This window comes from Triturus cristatus, chromosome 6, assembly GCF_964204655.1.
Source record: "Triturus cristatus chromosome 6, aTriCri1.1, whole genome shotgun sequence".
NCBI classification, from domain to species: domain Eukaryota; kingdom Metazoa; phylum Chordata; class Amphibia; order Caudata; family Salamandridae; genus Triturus; species Triturus cristatus.
The window spans coordinates 1,509,795,012-1,509,815,128 of record NC_140589.1 but is presented as its reverse complement, the minus strand read 5'-3'; positions in this window follow the sequence as shown (position 1 = coordinate 1,509,815,128).

Sequence of the window (20,117 nt, the reverse complement as noted above, 5' to 3'; positions counted from 1 at the left end):
TCATTTCATACGTTTATCTTGCCTCTTTCTGCTCATTGTTGACCTTTATTCTGCCTCTTTCTGCTAATGTCTGACCTTTATTCTGCCTCTTTCTGCTCATTTCATACCTTTATCTTGCCTATTTCTACTTGTTGCTGTTTTAGACTATAAATCAAAGCATACCATTAGTTTCACCTTCACTCCATTGGCATAGGATAACAATAGAGTCTAAGTGCCGCTAATGTCATTTCCCATACTTGTTTAATAAGTGCCATCTTGTTATGAGCACAAAATAATATCATTTTTATTTCTTCCTCCCACTGCTTTACATTGGTATTAACTCTTCACATTTCACAGTATGTTCTGTTTTATAAAATTCAATTCCTCTCACTATATCACCAATAGATTCTCAAATATGCATGGCACAGTAATTAATTCTCACTTGCTGTGTGTTAAAATGGAGATATTTTTACAAAAGGTCTGTTTCAATTGCTCATTTCATAAATGTACATATAATTCTTCCTCACTGTTCATGCCTCGAGGGGTCCTAGTTCTAAATCTAATGATTAATCTTGACTCCAACCTTCTTAGTTGCAACGTTCTATTCCGTCTTTCTCGTTTTTTGGGACAGTCGCAATTCCAAAGTATTTCATATCCTTCCAATCCTTTGAGGGATGGGTGCTCATCTGTTTCGCCATTGCGTAGTTCATGTCACCATTCTGAACTGCTCTTGTGTGCTCCAAAATACGTTTCCAATGGAAACATCCAAGAATTGAGACATAGTCAATGAAATCTGAGCCTAACTATAGCGTCCCTGTAACCTTTATTTTTTTTAATGAATATCCCAGGTTTTTAAAATTCTATTTCATGACTATAACATCCCTGTAATCATTGTTTTTTTCAGTGAATTTCTAAGGTTTTTTAAATGCTAATTCCTAACTATACCTTTCTTGTAACCTTTGCTTTTTTCAGTGATTAATATGTTTTTTAAGTAGCAATGGTGTTTTCAGAATGGTGTGGAAAGGGGGTGGGTCCTCTGACCAGCTTTCAGGAATCCCGCTGTGTAGAACTTATAGAAGTAAAAGGAGGACTTCTTGGTCCCCAAGGACCCTTATCATCCAGAAGAACTTTATTCCACAACCAGTAGTGTGTCAGGAGAGGCGTTTGCAGAGTGGTGCAGAAAGGGGGAGAGGCCTCCGAAGACCTCTTAGAAAACTGACTGTGTGGAACTTGCTGGAGGTAACCAGAGGGGTAGTTGGCCCCAAACAATCCTCAATGCCAAAGGGACTTCATCCCCCAACTAGTACGGTCCCAGGAGGTGCCTTTGCAGAGTGATAAAGAAAAGACATCCTTGATGATTCCACGGGTAGTGCCTGTATGATTCTATGAGTGTCACTGCTAAGGACACAATGCTAATACAGGGTGTTTTTGATAAAGTGTAAAACATGTATAGAAATATTTTACATAAAGTTTCAGTGCAGCTTTTTAGTAATGCACTAATTTAATTTCCCCTTTGTTTACATTTGTCGAAATAACTTTATCAAAAATCCATTTTCCTTCTTCACAGAAACACTGAAGTTCGCAATGACATCAGTAGTCACAAATGCATATGACAAAATGTAAAACAGATATTTAAACATATTTTACATACAATTTGGGTCTAGCTGTTTAGTGACTTAATTGTTTAACTTTAATTTAGCAACACAAACAACAATTTAAATAAATATGTTTCAACATCTAAATTCACGAATAGAGCATAACTACAAAACACCCATAAAGCTACCCATTCTTACCCAAACTCAACAGGAATCAAAAACTGCTCCAAAACTAGTACAATACACTCTCTTAAAAGATCCACTCTAGAGAGACAAATAAATATTATTCATGTGGGATGACATTCATGGTCTATCACCTTAAAACCTAACATAGAAAACATTTCTAACTGTCAATCAAGTAGACTGAAGCTGGAGGACCAACTACATCTGTGGGAGTAACAACCACAATTCCCGGCCAGAAAGTCCCTTTAAAGGTGCAGACTACTACAACAGATATTGCTCCAGAGTTTTCAAGAATGGGCACGTATTGCATGGACTGTAGTATTGTTATAACTGCTGGTGAACAGTGTGTTACAGCTTTTCAAAATGCTGCAAAAAATCATACATTCAATTTTTTTCCAGTTTTATATTTTTTGAACATTTCTCAGTGCACATTTTTCAAATTCTTCCTGTCCCAATTCCCATTTTTGCTATCACAAAAGAGAACAAAAATATTTTACAGCTTTACAAAACCACAAAAAAAATAGATTCTCAAATATGCATGGCACAGTAATTAATTCTCACTTGCTGTGTATTAAAATGGAGACATTTTTACAAAAGGTCTGTTTCAATTGCTCATTTCATAAATGTGCGTATAATTCTTCCTCACTGTTCATGCCTCGAGGGGTCCTAGTTCTAAATCTAATGATTAATCTTGACTCCAACCTTCTTAGTTGCAACGTTCTATTCCGTCTTTCTCGTTTTTTGGGACAGTCGCAATTCCAAAGTATTTAATATCCTTCCAATCCTTTGAGGGATGGGTGCTCATCTGTTTCGCCATTGCGTAATTCATGTCACCATTCTGAACTGCTCTTGTGTGCTCCAAAATACGTTTTCTATGGAAACATCCAAGAATTGAGACATACTCAATGAAATCTGAGCCTAACTATAGCGTCCCTGTAACCTTTGTTTTTTTAATGAATATCCCTGGTTTTTAAAATTCTATTTCCTGACTATAACAGCCCTGTAATCATTGTTTCTTTCAGTGAATTTCTAAGGTTTTTTAAATGCTAATTCCTAACTATACCTTACTTGTAACCTTTGCTTTTTTCAGTGATTAATATGTTTTTTAAGTAGCAATGGTGTTTGCAGAATGGTGTGGAAAGGGGGCGGGTCCTCTGACCAGCTTTCAGGAATCCCGCTGTGTAGGACTTATAGAAGTAAAAGGAGGACTTCTTGGTCCCCAAGGACCCTTATCATCCAGAAGAACTTTATTCCACAACCAGTAGTGTGTCAGGAGAGGCGTTTGCAGAGTGGTGCAGAAAGGGGGAGAGGCCTCCGAAGACCTCGTAGAAAACTGACTGTGTGGAACTTGCTGGAGGTAACCAGAGGGGTAGTTGGCCCCTAACAATCCTCAATGCCAAAGGGACTTCATCCCCCAACTAGTACTGTCCCAGGAGGTGCCTTTGCAGAGTGATGAAGAAAAGACATCCTTGATGATTCCACAGGTAGTACCTGTATGATTCTATGAGTGTCACTGCTAAGGACACAATGCTAATACAGGGTGTTTTTGATAAAGTGTAAAACATGTATAGAAATATTTTACATAAAGTTTCAGTGCAGCTTTTTAGTAATGCACTAATTTAATTTCCCCTTTGTTTACGTTTGTCGAAATAACTTCATCAAAAATGCATTTCCCTTCTTCACAGAAACACTGAAGTTCGCAATGACATCAGTAGTCACAAATGCATATGACAACATGTAAAACAGATATTTAAACATATTTTACATACAATTTGGGTCTAGCTGATTAATGACATAATTGTTTAACTTTAATTTAGCAACACATTTAACAAAAACAACAATTTCAATAAATAACTTTCAACATCTAAATTCACGAATAGAGCATAACTACAAAACACCCATAAAGCTAGCCATTCTTACCCAAACACAACAAGAATCAAAAACTGCTCCAAAACTAGTACAATACACTCTCTTAAAAGATCCACTCTAGAGAGACAAATAAATATTATTCATGTGGGATGACATCCATGGTCTATCACCTTAAAACCTACCATAGAAAACATCTCTAACTGTCAATCAAGTAGACTGAAGCTGGAGGACCAACTACATCAGTGGGAATAACAACAACAATTCCAGGCCAGAAAGTCCCTTTAAAGGTGCAGACTACTACAACAGATATGGCTCCAGAGTTTTCAAGAATGGCCATGTATTGCATGGACTGTAGTATTGTTATAACTGCTGGTGAGCAGTGTGTTACAGCTTTTCAAAATGCTGCAAAACATCATACATTCAGTTTTTTTCCCTTTTTATATTTTTTGCACATTTCTCAGTGCACATATTTCAAATTCTTCCTGTCCCAGTTCCGATTTTTGCTACCACAAAAGAGAACAAAAATATTTTACAACTTTACAAAACCACAAAAAAATCTAAAGCAAAACAGAAAATCAAGTCTTAGGGAAATAAAGGAATGCCATTGTTTTACAGACTTTTCAACTAAAACAAAAAGAAGAACATGCCCATTTATCTATCTTGAACGTTCTTAAGAGGATTTCATAGTAAGCAGGTTTGCACAATGCACTATATGTCATAAGAAATTGTCAAGGGGCACAAAAAATAAATATTCTTGCATGACTAAATCCATGCTTTACCATCTAACAACATACCAAAGCAATAGTGTGAAAGTTCCAAGAAAGCAATGCAAGGCTGAAGGACCCTAAAGATCAATAGCAGCCACAACAACACCGGGGCAGAGAGTCCATTCAGAGGTTCAATCTCAACTTCAAGATTTGATGCCACAGTTTTCCCGGATGGCATCATACTACATGGATTGTGGAGTTGTAGTGAGTGCTAGAGAGCAGTCCATAATGGCCCTTCACAGTGTTGCAAAGAATCACAGGTGATGCTTTTTTTTTTGGCCCTTCATAGTTTTTTTTACATTAGCAGGCATTTTATTATCTTACAACATGGGTATCTAGTATTTGTGTGTTGTTCATTTTATTATCTTCTAATTCACCGTAATATTACTTACATATAACTAGCCGCATAGACAAGTCAAAGTGTTCCTCTGCAAATAAATACACAGCAACCTTTTGCCAGTTATCATTATTTACTTTTTCCCTTTTTAAATATAAGTCAACAATCTGTGTTTAAATCATCTGGTAAGTGCATCGACAACATATGAAAATATACTCAGGTTTTTTAGACCACACTGAGTTAAATTATGTAATCTCTTCTTTAAAACTATCAACTGTAATATATGTGTTCTGATCTACAACTCCGCCTTTTAATAACTCTTAATTTTCCCAGAATCCTGCTCAGGACCAAAGAAACAAAACTGCACATCACCACAAACCTTTTCTTCGTCTGCCACAGTACCATGCAAAAGTGCTCTATTAATTTCTTCTAAACATAAAATAAGAGTTTCACATACTGCAGGCTCCTAATTAAAGTTTGCATTGTTTAGTGGTGTACAGCTAACATCTTAAAATTATGAAAGAAGCTTTGGCACACTTTGTTTGATAAATAAGCTAGTGAGTGTCCCTGAAAATGTGTAATTGTAAAGTACTTATTTTCTGTTTTAAACTTCGCCTTGGAAAGATATGTAGAAATGTCCTTAATATCTCAATAGATTGCTGTTGAATACTACAAACATTACTACAATTCAATTTCTATAGAGGTGTCTGACTCCGACTTCCCTGTACCTGTTCTCCAATAACTTGTTCTACATTTGTAGGTACCCTCACCTCTTTTTCTATAGGAGTACCATTCTTCATTTCATACCATCGACATCTGTAATCGATAGCATGAGCTAATCTATTACCCTGGACACAGTTTTCTTGATTAAAGAAAGAATCTGTACTAGAAGTATGTATGCATTTTCCACTAAAAACTGTACAAAAGTTACATCCATTCAGTAATCTTTTTTTCCGGTTTTGTCTCCTCAAGTACAACACCATTATTTCAAGAGTCTTTATTCTATTTATATAATCAAAATAAAAACTTTCATCTTCAAAGCAAAGGCCTTATCAGCTACTCTCTCAACTCGTTCTTTCTGTTTCACTGCATGTCTCCTTCTTCTATACTTATTAATATTTCTCAGTAGATTTATAACTACTCTACTACGGAACATCCTAGCTCTGATTTCCTTAAACTGCTTCTATCTCCTGGTTAAGATGTATACATATTTGTTTCAGTCTTTCCCGTTCTTACTATTTAGATATTGTCCATTGTTATTATTTTTTCATAGTTGAATTTTATTTTTATTATTTCATAATCTTTGGAAACGTCCACATATAGAATTTAAACAAATTAGTTTGCCCTCTTATCAATAGCTCTTTTTCATTTACCACTTTGTCGTCATTTTGCCCCTTTTGAGTCTCAAGTTCTGCATAGATACTGTACTTTCTTCTGTTCCTTTTCCCTCTGAGCTTTTGTAGGCAATCTGTCTGTAATTATGCAGATATTCTTCTGTAAAAAAACGATATATTTTTTTTCTAGACAGTGTACCAGCTTCTTTACTCCTGGCTTACACATAATACAAAAATAGTTCTTAGATTATGTTACAGTTTGAAATCTATAAATCAAACTAGCTACATAACTCCAAGCATTTACTTCAATGTACAAATCCCAAACCAAACCACAAAACTTAATTTTCTACTTACCTTTTAATACTATTGCACCCTCTCCTACAACACAGCTTCACCACATCTCAGTTCTCACTTTTACACAGAAAAAGACCACTTTATGCCTTTTGTAGTACATTTAAAAATCAACATCAACCAAAGTGTAAAAGTACATACTCTGGGCCCGATTCACAGAACTAACTTAAGACAAAATCCTAAACTTACTACCAATTCGGTATTCACAGAAGGCACTTACTCATTTTGGTATTCACAGAAGTTAGGAGTCCTAACTTTAGGACTCCTAAATGCCGTCTGTGAATACGGAAAGCCTCAAAATTAGGATTTTTCTCAGTTTAGTATTAGTATAGTTAGGACTCCTAACTTTAGGACTCCTAAATGCCTTCTGTGAATACCGAAAGTCTTAAAATTAGGATTTTTCTCAATTTAGTAGTAGTAAAGTTAGGACTCCTAACTTTAGGACTCCTAAATGCCTTCTGTGAATACCAAAACCCTTAAAATTATGATGTTTCTCAGTTTATTAGTAGTAAAGTTAGGAGTACTAACTTTAGGACTCCTAACCTGAGAAAAATCCTAATTTTAAGACTTTCGGTATTCACAGAAGGCATTTAGGAGTCCTAAAGTTAGGACTCCTAACTTCTGTGAATACCAAAGTGAGTAAGTGTCTTCTGATAATACCAAAATGAGTAAGTGCCTTCTGTGAATACGAAAATGGTAGTAAGTTTAGGATTTTGTCTTAAGTTAGTTCTGTGAATCAGGCCCAGTGTCTCAATTAGTCTCAATACTCTAAATCCCAAAACACAACATAAGAGCTATTTATGTGCTTCTCTACCACTGTGTCACCGGTAGATATAGTGTTACAGTACTTTTTGAATTAGATGTGTCACATTTATATTTTGAGGAACACTCCATTAAAAATCCGCACATTAATCTGTATCACAGCATATAGCTCTCTAATGCTTCCGAGTACATGCAAACAGTGTGTGACAGGTTACATATTTAATTCACCAGATTGTTCTAAAAGAGTACATATTCCTCACTAAAGCTTGTAAATACATGTGTTTGTGGTTTAGTACAACAATACTCCCCGAATGATTGGATGAGTGCATAGATAGTGCCTACGTAATTCCCTCATAATATAAGTAGTGCCTGCATGATTCCCTGAGTATGTACAAACTACATTGGTGGTCCCATATCTGCACAGTTAGTACCTGTGTATTCACATAAATATATTGCTCCTGTTCGGATGATTGGATGAACGCATTGGTGTAGTCTGTGTAGTTCAATGAGTATATAATTAATGCCTGCATGATCAGAAGAGTGCATGTGTAGTGTCTGGGTGATTGAATATGTCTAGATATCACACTTGATACATGATTGCATACATGTCTCTCTAAGAGTATACATTGCCCTGTTATTCACCGTCCCCATGCAGCAATAAGTTTCTAAAACTGAAAACAACAATTCTCAACTTTTGAAAGCACAAAACCTTTTCCTAATGGATGATATATATATATATATATATATATATATATATATATATATATAGAAAGAAAGGAGTTGCCCCCAGGCGAAGCGCACTCTTTCAACAAACTTTATTCCACAGAGAGCAGCTTCAGGTTAGATGCACACACAGCAAACAAATGCCTGACGCGTTTCGGAAGGAGACTTCCTTTCTCAAAGGCTGCATGCATCAAAAGTCTGTGCATAAAAGTCCACCATTTTATAGCATCATGTGACTCTCATTATCCTCAGGTGAGTTCAAAGCAGGTGCAAAGCATCCTGGGAGTGGTAGTTTAAAACATAAAACCCATGTGGGCTGCCAGTCTTTCACATGTTCAAAAACGATTTTCTTTTTGCCAATGCATCTCACCTCAAAGCACTCTATTTCAGGGGGTCTGTCGATCCGCAATTTGCTGCCCAAATAGGTAGACTGCGACCCGCTAAAGTGGCGCGGTGGTGCACTTCACGGCCGGGCCAGCCGTATTATGTGGAAAGAATGGAGTTGCCCCCAGGCGAAGCGCACTCTTTCAACAAACTTTATTCCACAGAGAGCAGCTTCAGGTTAGATGCACACACAGCAAACAAATGCCTGACGCGTTTCGGAAGGAGACTTCCTTTCTCAAAGGCTGCATGCATCAAAAGTCTGTGCATAAAAGTCCACCATTTTATAGCATCATGTGACTCTCATTATCCTCAGGTGAGTTCAAAGCAAGTGCAAAGCATCCTGGGAGTGGTAGTTTAAAACATAAAACCCATGTGGGATGCCAGTCTTTCACATGTTCAAAAACGATTTTCTTTTTGCCAATGCATCTCACCTCAAAGCACTCTATTTCAGGGGGTCTGTCGATCCGCAATTTGCTGCCCAAATAGGTAGACTGCGACCCGCTAAAGTGGCGCGGTGGTGCACTTCACGGCCGGGCCAGCCGTATTATGTGGAAAGAAAGGAGTTGCCCCCAGGCGAAGCGCACTCTTTCAACAAACTTTATTCCACAGAGAGCAGCTTCAGGTTAGATGCACACACAGCAAACAAATGCCTGACGCGTTTCGGAAGGAGACTTCTTTTCTCAAAGGCTGCATGCATCAAAAGTCTGTGCATAAAAGTCCACCATTTTATAGCATCATGTGACTCTCATTATCCTCAGGTGAGTTCAAAGCAAGTGCAAAGCATCCTGGGAGTGGTAGTTTAAAACATAAAACCCATGTGGGCTGCCAGTCTTTCACATGTTCAAAAACGATTTTCTTTTTGCCAATGCATCTCACCTCAAAGCACTCTATTTCAGGCGGATCGACAGACCCCCTGAAATAGAGTGCTTTGAGGTGAGATGCATTGGCAAAAAGAAAATCGTTTTTTTGCTGTGTGTGCATCTAACCTGAAGCTGCTCTCTGTGGAATAAAGTTTGTTGAAAGAGTGCGCTTCGCCTGGGGGCAACTCCTTTCTTTCCACATAATACGGCTGGCCCGGCCGTGAAGTGCACCACCGCGCCACTTTAGCGGGTCGCAGTCTACCTATTTGGGCAGCAAATTGCGGATCGACAGACCCCCTGAAATAGAGTGCTTTGAGGTGAGATGCATTGGCAAAAAGAACATCGTTTTTTTGCTGTGTGTGCATCTAACCTGAAGCTGCTCTCTGTGGAATAAAGTTTGTTGAAAGAGTGCGCTTCGCCTGGGGGCAACTCCTTTCTTTCCACATAATACGGCTGGCCCGGCCGTGAAGTGCACCACCGCGCCACTTTAGCGGGTCGCAGTCTACCTATTTGGGCAGCAAATTGCGGATCGACAGACCCCCTGAAATAGAGTGCTTTGAGGTGAGATGCATTGGCAAAAAGAAAATCGTTTTTTTGCTGTGTGTGCATCTAACCTGAACCTGCTCTCTGTGGAATAAAGTTTGTTGAAAGAGTGCGCTTCGCCTGGGGGCAACTCCTTTCTTTCGACATAATACGGCTGGCCCGGCCGTGAAGTGCACCACCGCGCCACTTTAGCGGGTCACAGTCTACCTATTTGGGCAGCAAATTGCAGATCGACAGACCCCCTGAAATAGAGTGCTTTGAGGTGAGATGCATTGGCAAAAAGAAAATCGTTTTTTTGCTGTGTGTGCATCTAACCTGAAGCTGCTCTCTGTGGAATAAAGTTTGTTGAAAGAGTGCGCTTCGCCTGGGGGCAACTCCTTTCTTTCCACATAATACGGCTGGCCCGGCCGTGAAGTGCACCACCGCGCCACTTTAGCGGGTCGCAGCCTACCTATTTGGGCAGCAAATTGCGGATCGACAGACCCCCTGAAATAGAGTGCTTTGAGGTGAGATGCATTGGCAAAAAGAAAATCGTTTTTTTGCTGTGTGTGCATCTAACCTGAAGCTGCTCTCTGTGGAATAAAGTTTGTTGAAAGAGTGCGCTTCGCCTGGGGGCAACTCCTTTCTTTCCACATAATACGGCTGGCCCGGCCGTGAAGTGCACCACCGCGCCACTTTAGCGGGTCGCAGTCTACCTATTTGGGCAGCAAATTGCGGATCGACAGACCCCCTGAAATAGAGTGCTTTGAGGTGAGATGCATTGGCAAAAAGAAAATCGTTTTTTTGCTGTGTGTGCATCTAACCTGAAGCTGCTCTCTGTGGAATAAAGTTTGTTGAAAGAGTGCGCTTCGCCTGGGGGCAACTCCTTTCTTTCCACATAATACGGCTGGCCCGGCCGTGAAGTGTACCACCGCGCCACTTTAGCGGGTCGCAGTCTACCTATTTGGGCAGCAAATTGCGGATCGACAGAACCCCTGAAATAGAGTGCTTTGAGGTGAGATGCATTGGCAAAAAGAAAATCGTTTATTTGCTGTGTGTGCATCTAACCTGAAGCTGCTCTCTGTGGAATAATGTTTGTTGAAAGAGTGCGCTTCGCCTGGGGGCAACTCCTTTCTTTCCACATAATACGGCTGGCCCGGCCGTGAAGTGCACCACCGCGCCACTTTAGCGGGTCGCAGCCTACCTATTTGGGCAGCAAATTGCGGATCGACAGACCCCCTGAAATAGAGTGCTTTGAGGTGAGATGCATTGGCAAAAAGAAAATCGTTTTTTTGCTGTGTGTGCATCTAACCTGAAGCTGCTCTCTGTGGAATAAAGTTTGTTGAAAGAGTGCGCTTCGCCTGGGGGCAACTCCTTTCTTTCCACATAATATGGCTGGCCCGGCCGTGAAGTGCACCACCGCGCCACTTTAGCGGGTCGCAGTCTACCTATTTGGGCAGCAAATTGCGGATCGACAGACCCCCTGAAATAGAGTGCTTTGAGGTGAGATGCATTGGCAAAAAGAAAATCGTTTTTTTGCTGTGTGTGCATCTAACCTGAAGCTGCTCTCTGTGGAATAAAGTTTGTTGAAAGAGTGCGCTTCGCCTGGGGGCAACTCCTTTCTTTCCACATAATACGGCTGGCCCGGCCGTGAAGTGCACCACCGCGCCACTTTAGCGGGTCGCAGTCTACCTATTTGGGCAGCAAATTGCGGATCGACAGACCCCCTGAAATAGAGTGCTTTGAGGTGAGATGCATTGGCACAAAGAAAATCGTTTTTTTGCTGTGTGTGCATCTAACCTGAAGCTGCTCTCTGTGGAATAAAGTTTGTTGAAAGAGTGCGCTTCGCCTGGGGGCAACTCCTTTCTTTCCACATAATACGGCTGGCCCGGCCGTGAAGTGCACCACCGCGCCACTATAGCGGGTCGCAGTCTACCTATTTGGGCAGCAAATTGCGGATCGACAGAACCCCTGAAATAGAGTGCTTTGAGGTGAGATGCATTGGCAAAAAGAAAATCGTTTTTTTGCTGTGTGTGCATCTAACCTGAAGCTGCTCTCTGTGGAATAAAGTTTGTTGAAAGAGTGCGCTTCGCCTGGGGGCAACTCCTTTCTTTCCACATAATACGGCTGGCCCGGCCGTGAAGTGCACCACCGCGCCACTTTAGCGGGTCGCAGCCTACCTATTTGGGAAGCAAATTGCGGATCGACAGACCCCCTGAAATAGAGTGCTTTGAGGTGAGATGCATTGGCAAAAAGAAAATCGTTTTTTTGCTGTGTGTGCATCTAACCTGAAGCTGCTCTCTGTGGAATAAAGTTTGTTGAAAGAGTGCGCTTCGCCTGGGGGCAACTCCTTTCTTTCCACATAATACGGCTGGCCCGGCCGTGAAGTGCACCACCGCGCCACTTTAGCGGGTCGCAGTCTACCTATTTGGGCAGCAAATTGCGGATCGACAGACCCCCTGAAATAGAGTGCTTTGAGGTGAGATGCATTGGCAAAAAGAAAATCGTTTTTTTGCTGTGTGTGCATCTAACCTGAAGCTGCTCTCTGTGGAATAAAGTTTGTTGAAAGAGTGCGCTTCGCCTGGGGGCAACTCCTTTCTTTCCACATAATACGGCTGGCCCGGCCGTGAAGTGCACCACTGCGCCACTTTAGCGGGTCGCAGTCTCCCTATTTGGGCAGCAAATTGCAGATCGACAGACCCCCTGAAATAGAGTGCTTTGAGGTGAGATGCATTGGCACAAAGAAAATCGTTTTTTTGCTGTGTGTGCATCTAACCTGAAGCTGCTCTCTGTGGAATAAAGTTTGTTGAAAGAGTGCGCTTCGCCTGGGGGCAACTCCTTTCTTTCCACATAATACGGCTGGCCCGGCCGTGAAGTGCACCACCGCGCCACTTTAGCAGGTCGCAGTCTACCTATTTGGGCAGCAAATTGCGGATCGACAGACCCCCTGAAATAGAGTGCTTTGAGGTGAGATGCATTGGCAAAAAGAAAATCGTTTTTTTGCTGTGTGTGCATCTAACCTGAAGCTGCTCTCTGTGGAATAAAGTTTGTTGAAAGAGTGCGCTTCGCCTGGGGGCAACTCCTTTCTTTCCACATAATACGGCTGGCCCGGCCATGAAGTGCACCACCGCGCCACTTTAGCGGGTCGCAGTCTACCTATTTGGGCAGCAAATTGCGGATCGACAGACCCCCTGAAATAGAGTGCTTTGAGGTGAGATGCATTGGCAAAAAGAAAATCGTTTTTTTGCTGTGTGTGCATCTAACCTGAAGCTGCTCTCTGTGGAATAAAGTTTGTTGAAAGAGTGCGCTTCGCCTGGGGGCAACTCCTTTCTTTCCACATAATACGGCTGGCCCGGCCGTGAAGTGTACCACCGCGCCACTTTAGCGGGTCGCAGTCTACCTATTTGGGCAGCAAATTGCGGATTGACAGAACCCCTGAAATAGAGTGCTTTGAGGTGAGATGCATTGGCAAAAAGAAAATCGTTTTTTTGCTGTGTGTGCATCTAACCTGAAGCTGCTCTCTGTGGAATAAAGTTTGTTGAAAGAGTGCGCTTCGCCTGGGGGCAACTCCTTTCTTTCCACATAATACGGCTGGCCCGGCCGTGAAGTGCACCACCGCGCCACTTTAGCGGGTCGCAGCCTACCTATTTGGGCAGCAAATTGCGGATCGACAGACCCCCTGAAATAGAGTGCTTTGAGGTGAGATGCATTGGCAAAAAGAAAATTGTTTTTTTGCTGTGTGTGCATCTAACCTGAAGCTGCTCTCTGTGGAATAAAGTTTGTTGAAAGAGTGCGCTTCGCCTGGGGGCAACTCCTTTCTTTCCACATAATACGGCTGGCCCGGCCGTGAAGTGCACCACCGCGCCACTTTAGCGGGTCGCAGTCTACCTATTTGGGAAGCAAATTGCGGATCGACAGACCCCCTGAAATAGAGTGCTTTGAAGTGAGATGCATTGGCAAAAAGAAAATCGTTTTTTTGCTGTGTGTGCATCTAACCTGAAGCTGCTCTCTGTGGAATAAACTTTGTTGAAAGAGTGCGCTTCGCCTGGGGGCAACTCCTTTCTTTCCACATAATACGGCTGGCCCGGCCGTGAAGTGCACCACCGCGCCACTTTAGCGGGTCGCAGTCTACCTATTTGGGCAGCAAATTGCGGATCGACAGACCCCCTGAAATAGAGTGCTTTGAGGTGAGATGCATTGGCAAAAAGAAAATCGTTTTTTTGCTGTGTGTGCATCTAACCTGAAGCTGCTCTCTGCGGAATAAAGTTTGTTGAAAGAGTGCGCTTCGCCTGGGGGCAACTCCTTTCTTTCCACATAATACGGCTGGCCCGGCCGTGAAGTGCACCACCGCGCCACTTTAGCGGGTCGCAGTCTACCTATTTGGGCAGCAAATTGCGGATCGACAGACTCCCTGAAATAGAGTGCTTTGAGGTGAGATGCATTGGCAAAAAGAAAATCGTTTTTTTGCTGTGTGTGCATCTAACCTGAAGCTGCTCTCTGTGGAATAAAGTTTGTTGAAAGAGTGCGCTTCGCCTGGGGGCAACTCCTTTCTTTCCAGATAATACGGCTGGCCCGGTCGTGAAGTGCACCTCCGCGCCACTTTAGCGGGTCGCAGTCTACCTATTTGGGCAGCAAATTGCGGATCGACAGACCCCCTGAAATAGAGTGCTTTGAGGTGAGATGCATTGGCAAAAAGAAAATCGTTTTTTTGCTGTGTGTGCATCTAACCTGAAGCTGCTCTCTGTGGAATAAAGTTTGTTGAAAGAGTGCGCTTCGCCTGGGGGCAACTCCTTTCTTTCCACATAATACGGCTGGCCCGGCCGTGAAGTGCACCACCGCGCCACTTTAGCGGGTCGCAGTCTACCTATTTGGGCAGCAAATTGCGGATCGGCAAACCCCCTGAAATAGAGTGCTTTGAGGTGAGATGCATTGGCAAAAAGAAAATCGTTTTTTTGCTGTGTGTGCATCTAACCTGAAGCTGCTCTCTGTGGAATAAAGTTTGTTGAAAGAGTGGGCTTCGCCTGGGGGCAACTCCTTTCTTTTCACATAATACGGCTGGCCCGGCCGTGAAGTGCACCACCGCGCCACTTTAGCGGGTCGCAGTCTACCTATTTGGGCAGCAAATTGCGGATCGACAGACCCCCTGAAATAGAGTGCTTCGAGGTGAGATGCATTGGCAAAAAGAAAATTGTTTTTTTGCTGTGTGTGCATCTAACCTGAAGCTGCTCTCTGTGGAATAAAGTTTGTTGAAAGAGTGCGCTTCGCCTGGGGGCAACTCCTTTCTTTCCACATAATACGGCTGGTCCGGCCGTGAAGTGCACCACCGCGCCACTTTAGCGGGTCGCAGTCTACCTATTTGGGTAGCAAATTGCGGATTGACAGACCCCCTGAAATAGAGTGCTTTGAGGTGAGATGCATTGGCAAAAAGAAAATCGTTTTTTTGCTGTGTGTGCATCTAACCTGAAGCTGCTCTCTGTGGAATAAAGTTTGCTGAAAGAGTGCGCTTCGCCTGGGGGCAACTCCTTTCTTTCCACATAATACGGCTGGCCCGGCCGTGAAGTGCACCACCGCGCCACTTTAGCGGGTCGCAGTCTACCTATTTGGGCAGCAAATTGCGGATCGACAGACCCCCTGAAATAGAGTGCTTTGAGGTGAGATGCATTGGCAAAAAGAAAATCGTTTTTTTGCTGTGTGTGCATCTAACCTGAAGCTGCTCTCTGTGGAATAAAGTTTGTTGAAAGAGTGCGCTTCGCCTGGGGGCAACTCCTTTCTTTCCACATAATACGGCTGGCCCGGCCGTGAAGTGCACCACCGCGCCACTTTAGCGGGTCGCAGTCTACCTATTTGGGCAGCAAATTGCGGATCGACAGACCCCCTGAAATGGAGTGCTTTGAGGTGAGATGCATTGGCAAAAAGAAAATCGTTTTTTTGCTGTGTGTGCATCTAACCTGAAGCTGCTCTCTGTGGAATAAAGTTTGTTGAAAGAGTGCGCTTCGTCTGGGGGCAACTCCTTTCTTTCCACATAATACGGCTGGCCCGGCCGTGAAGTGCACCACCGCGCCACTTTAGCGGGTCGCAGTCTACCTATTTGGGCAGCAAATTGCGGATCGACAGACCCCATGAAATAGAGTGCTTTGAGGTGAGATGCATTGGCAAAAAGAAAATCGTTTTTTTGCTGTGTGTGCATCTAACCTGAAGCTGCTCTCTATGGAATAAAGTTTGTTGAAAGAGTGCGCTTCGCCTGGGGGCAACTCCTTTCTTTCCACATAATACGGCTGGCCCGGCCGTGAAGTGCACCTCCGCGCCACTTTAGCGAGTCGCAGTCTACGTATTTGGGCAGCAAATTGCGGATCGACAGACCCCCTGAAATAGAGTGCTTTTAGGTGAGATGCATTGGCAAAAAGAAAATCGTTTTTTTGCTGTGTGTGCATCTAACCTGAAGCTGCTCTCTGTGGAATAAAGTTTGTTGAAAGAGTGCGCTTCGCCTGGGGGCAACTCCTTTCTTTCCACATAATACGGCTGGACCGGCCGTGAAGTGCACCACCGCGCCACTTTAGCGGGTCGCAGTCTACCTATTTGGGCAGCAAATTGCAGATCGACAGACCCCCTGAAATAGAGTGCTTTGAGGTGAGATGCATTGGCAAAAAGAAAATCGTTTTTTTGCTGTGTGTGCATCTAACCTGAAGCTGCTCTCTGTGGAATAAAGTTTGTTGAAAGAGTGCGCTTCGCCTGGGGGCAACTCCTTTCTTTCCACATAATACGGCTGGCCCGGCCGTGAAGTGCACCACCGCGCCACTTTAGCGGGTCGCAGTCTACCTATTTGGGCAGCAAATTGCGGATCGACAGACCCCCTGAAATAGAGTGCTTTGAGGTGAGATGGATTGGCAAAAAGAAAATCGTTTTTTTGATGTGTGTGCATCTAACCTGAAGCTGCTCTCTGTGGAATAAAGTTTGTTGAAAGAGTGCGCTTCGCCTGGGGGCAACTCCTTTCTTTCCACATAATACGGCTGGCCCGGCCGTGAAGTGCACCACCGCGCCACTTTAGCGGGTTACAGTCTACCTATTTGGGCAGCAAATTGCGGATCGACAGACCCCCTGAAATAGAGTGCTTTGAGCTGAGATGCATTGGCAAAAAGAAAATCGTTTTTTTGCTGTGTGTGCATCTAACCTGAAGCTGCTCTCTGTGGAATAAAGTTTGTTGAAAGAGTGCGCTTCGCCTGGGGGCAACTCCTTTCTTTCCACATAATACGGCTGGCCCGGCCGTGAAGTGCACCACCGCGCCACTTTAGCGGGTCGCAGTCTACCTATTTGGGCAGCAAATTGCGGATCGACAGACCCCCTGAAATAGAGTGCTTTGAGGTGAGATGCATTGGCAAAAAGAAAATCGTTTTTTTGCTGTGTGTGCATCTAACCTGAAGCTGCTCTCTATGGAATAAAGTTTGTTGAAAGAGTGCGCTTCACCTGGGGGCAACTCCTTTCTTTCCACATAATACGGCTGGCCCGGCCGTGAAGTGCACCACCGCGCCACTTTAGCGGGTCGCAGTCAACCTATTTGGGCAGCAAATTGCGGATCGACAGACCCCCTGAAATAGAGTGCTTTGAGGTGAGATGCATTGGCAAAAAGAAAATCGTTTTTTTGCTGTGTGTGCATCTAACCTGAAGCTGCTCTCTGTGGAATAAAGTTTGTTGAAAGAGTGCGCTTCGCCTGGGGGCAACTCCTTTCTTTCCACATAATACGGCTGGCCCGGCCGTGAAGTGCACCACCGCGCCACTTTAGCGGGTCGCAGTCTACCTATTTGGGCAGCAAATTGCGGATCGACAGACCCCCTGAAATAGAGTGCTTTGAGGTGAGATGCATTGGCAAAAAGAAAATCGTTTTTTTGCTGTGTGTGCATCTAACCTGAAGCTGCTCTCTAAGGAATAAAGTTTGTTGAAAGAGTGCGCTTCGCCTGGGGTCAACTCCTTTCTTTCCATATATATAAGGTTGGTGCGTGGAAGGGATTCTGGCAGCACAAACAGGCTGTCGAGATCGTGCATTTTGAAGATGTCTTTGCCAAATTTCTGATACTCACTTGAGAAGCAGCGGCGAAATCATACTCACATGACTGTTTTATAAATATTTCCACTATTACATCGGGCTTGTGCAAAGTGATAAATATTACCACCAAGGATTAGAACTTTTGTGACTTTCACCATGCATTTTACCAACTCGCACAAAGCACTTTGGGATCAGTAGTTCGACATTGACAGTCACGTGCTGCACTAGTTTAAAAGCACACTCAAGCGCACCTGGGCGCTTGTGTTTCCAGTCCGTGAACAAGGCATCACGCCGAAACGTTGGGCAAATGGAGGCAGGCGCCTGAAAAGCAAGAAAATTATGAAATAAAAGCACTTCAAATGTATTGGGCCTCACTTCGTGTTTTTCGGCTGAGAAAGAGTAATGGGCTTCCCCATGCCCATCTGTGAGACCGCCCCGAAGAGCCAGAAGCTCCGGTAACTGGGGAACGCCTCGTGCTTCTTTGGAATATATATATATATATATATATATATATATATATATATATATATTAGAGACACACCACATTGATCTTTGATCTTCAGCGATAGAACACGGCACCACCATTTTAGCACACACTACAGTGCATCAAAAATAGGATGGCCTATGCGTTTCGGCTTCACAGCCTTCTACTGGACCATAGAGTCCCACTGTCTAGAAAGTCAATTTAAAGTGCACAAGTGCTTAGTCCATCTACAATTTTTACTGCTACTCGCAGCTAGACTGTAACTCCTCAAGAGTGGGTAATGGCAATTTCCCCCGCCATTTTTTTGTTGGATTTTTTTCTTTTTTTTTTTTTGTGGAAACAGTACATCAAGAACATTACATATTATGTAAGATCAAAATAGTTCACAGTGGTCTAATTCATATACTGTTCCTCATAATTGTAAAGTACATTGGATTCAAATTCAATTCCCTCATTGAATATAAATATAAACGCATGTGCAGAGAAAATACAAAACAATTCAAATTCATAGCCACTTTATAACAATCCACTTCAAGTGATAAAAAGAAATAAACAGTCCCAGACTAATAATGTCATTTTTCACATTAATAGGTTATTCATCATATCCATGCAGTGCAGTCAGGTCTTCAAAGTGACTAGTGCAATCAAGACTCAAAAATCATGATTTCATCTTATATGTGATAGCTTATTCTATATAAAGTACCAATGGTCACCTAAAATTAATAATACCAGAGATAATGTGCCAACAAAATAAGATTATTGTAAAGTACACAAATACCAATAAGTGGCACAAAAAACTAATATCTCATAGTATATATGGTACCTCCCTGATTCAAAATTCATTCCCATCTTTTCTTACTAAAATGCCACCTGCATCTAAAAACAGTTCAATCTATAATGCACATTTGCGGGACTGCAAACTTCCTGTGGCTATAGAAAAGATGATTCTTGTAAACAAAGTAAAAGTGTAACTTTATAATGATGAACATGCAAATATCAACCAGTTGCATTACTCATGGCTGAACAATGGAAAAAGAGAACAATGTATATGGCAAGTGGGTCCGGAGAATCTAGATTGTACCAAGGCATGAAGCTAGAGGGCCTTATAAACAATCCCATGACAGATGTACATGTCAAGTTATTGTAGATGTATATGTAATTCCGCATCCAGATTATGCCCTCATTGACTCTCACTCCCCATGGCCAAAATTAATAGTGACTCGGCTTTTCTTAAATTTAAGATTCTGTCTCCACCACGTTCTTTCGGCATGATGATTTTGATGCCAAAATATTTGAGATGTTGATTGTCACTCGAATGAGATATGTTTGGCCATGGGATAAGAAAAATCCAATTTCTTAATGGCACGTAGATGTTGCAAAACTCTCAGTTTAAGTTTATTTATCGTGCTCCCCACCTATAGTTTTTCGCAGGGACACTTCAATACGTATACCACAAACTTAGATTCAAAAGTTATATGATCAATGATCTGCTCTGTTTTCCCATTGGCAAGTTGAAATGTTTTGGTGTTTAAGCCATGGGCACACGCCTTGCACTTTTTGCATTTCCAAAAGCCAGGAGTATTAAGCCAAGTAGTTGCAATAGGCTGTTTGAATGATGTCAAATGACTGTGTGTCAAAATGTCATCAAGCGATGAAGTTTTCCTGTAAGTGATGTTTGGATGCAGTGGGAGAGTACTTTTGAATGTCGCATCCAGTAGAAGTATCTTCCAATTTCTGTTTATGATGTTATTCAGATGTTTATGTTGGTTGCTGAAATCGATGATCAATCGAGTAGTGTTCTCCTTTTCATGTTGTGTATCTTGGGGGTCTTGATGTTTAGTTAAGAGATCTTTTCAGTCTCTTTATTCCACTTTGGCTCCCACATTTTGTATGATTTTCAGTGGGTGACCCCTTTCAAGGAAACGTCCA